The sequence below is a fragment of the Geospiza fortis genome, unplaced genomic scaffold, assembly GCF_000277835.1.
Source record: "Geospiza fortis unplaced genomic scaffold, GeoFor_1.0 scaffold361, whole genome shotgun sequence".
NCBI lineage: Eukaryota > Metazoa > Chordata > Aves > Passeriformes > Thraupidae > Geospiza > Geospiza fortis.
Window position 1 is genome coordinate 4,218,535 of NW_005054356.1, and position 2,325 is coordinate 4,220,859.

The window sequence follows — 2,325 nt, forward strand, 5'->3', positions numbered from 1 at the left end:
CCCGTGTCCCGTGCCCCATGTCCCCGTGTCCCGTGTCCCGTGCCCCATGTCCCCACCTGCGGGGCTGCCGCGCCGTGTCCCCACCGGCACACGGCAGCACCGGCCCTCTCCTGGAGAGCACGGAATTTCTCCTTGCTTGGGGAGAACGGGTCCCGTTCTTGCCGGAGGGGGAGAAATCCCGGTTTTTCAGAGAAGTCGAGCGCAGAGGGAAGCGCAGCCCCCACGTGCCAGGGGAGGCGGCTGGGGGCTTTGGCTTCTTGGCCTTGGAGGCGCTCCCAGGCAGCCTTGTGACCATGCCCGTCTCCGGGGTGAGTTATCCCTGCTCCTACAGCCGTCACCTTCTACCAAGAAGAAACCATTCTAACTGGTTTCCAGCTGTTTAATTCACTTCCCCAGTAAAGATCCCCCTCCTCACTGCCCTTCCACAGAGCAGGTCTGGGTCTGCTGGGGATTTTCTTGCCCCCTGACAAAACCAGGCAAAGTTCTGAGCTGCAGTGAGCTCAGATCTGTCCTGAGATTCAAAAATTATGTTTTGTGTTTGAGTTATTTTCCTCTTCTCTTTAGTCCTTTTCTCAATTATTATTTGTCAACATTTTTCTTCTTTTAAACAATGTCAAAGCTTTGTTTTAAAGAAAAAATAAGGTGTATATATATTTTTTAATTTTTTTTAAGCTTGAACATTTTTGAGCTGCCCTATTTTTCTTCCCTGCCTGTTTGGCCCAAAAGCCAGGTGTTGGACTGCACAGAAGGAGGTTAGGATGTAAGCTGGGGCAATCTGGGAAGGCATTTGGAAAAGGAGACAGGTGTTTCTGCACATCCCACGGCTCTATCTTTAGAGGTTTTTTCCACAGTGGGAAGTTTATTGGGAGCTATGTGTCTCTTGGAAAATCAAGGTGTCTTGAAGGCTTCACTCACTCATCCCTGCTCCCAAAGCCTGTGCAAGCCACTGGCAGCAGCTGCTCCCCTGGAAGCATCTCCTGTGTCGCACCAGGTGCGGTTCAGGATGTGGTGAATGTTTAAACTTGATCCTGCAGACCTTTCAAGCTCTCTCTCCTCCTGAGACACTGCAGTCCCTGTTTCTCTTCCATATCCACGGGCACTGCAATGTCTGCCTGTGGTTTATGCTGTCGGATTCCCGCTGCCCTCGTGGACCTGCCATGTGTGAGCTGGATGATGTGAATGAGCTCTTTGGGTTTCTCATGTTCTTATTTGGTAAACTTGGGTTCGTGTTCTGGGAAACTCATCCCAGTGCTCCACAGGGTCTGTGGATATAAATCTGCTCTGAACTCATGCTTATTGCCAACATTTTTCAAACCAGATACTGAACAAGAGAGGGTTTTAGTTAACATAAACCAGAGGCAATTTATGATGACAAAGTATTGCAAGATGTGTGAGGGAAGAGACAAGCTGCTGAAATGTTTGGCTAAAGTGAAGAAGTGGAATGTTTTTCTTTGTTCAGTGGCATCCCCAGGGCCCGCTGGGGCAGGGTGAGGAGGCTGCACAGCCCCAGTTGCCCCTGCCAGTGCCTGGGGGGCTCTGGGGGAGGATGGAGCCTCACAGTGCCCAGCAGCCCTTGGCAGGGCGAGCTGGCTCAGGCTTCTGGAGCTCAGCTGCTGTTTCATTGCTGGCTTTGGGGGTTTTGTTCTCTTTTCTTTAAGATACCTTGAGAATGGTGTTTGCCTGGCGTGTGTCGGGCCCTGCAGAGCCCCCAGGGTGGCTGCAGCAGCCCCTGACACGTCCAGGATGCTGACAGCCCCAGCTCAGCAGGCTGGGAGGACTCACCGAGCCCCGTTTTCCTGGCTGCTTTCCAGCGGCCCAGGGACAATGGTTCCTCCTGCTGGGACCTGAGGGAGTTGGACTTGGAGATGATCCCTGCGGAGATGGGGAACTCGGCTCTCAGATATCACAGGGTTTGAGATTAGCATGGTCTAACACACAGATATTTAAAAAGCTCTCTGCTTTTTTAGCGAAGTAGAGCAGTGTGTGGGTTAGCAGGGAAGTGTCCCCTGCTCCAGGTGGGAATTGGCCTTTTCCCTCCCTGCCTGGTGCCCTGGGCTGGCTCAGTGCAGCAGAGCCGGACACGGCAATAGATGGCACTGCTGGCAATGGATGGCACTGCCGACAATGGATGGCACTGCTGGCATGGGCTGAGCACAGCAATGGATGGCACTGCCGGCAATAGATGGCACTGCTGGCAATGGATGGCACTGCTGGCAATGGATGGCACTGCTGGCATGGGCTGAGCACAGCAATAGATGGCACTGCTGGCAATAGATGGCACTGCCGGCAATGGATGGCACTGCCGGCAATAGATGGCACTGCTGG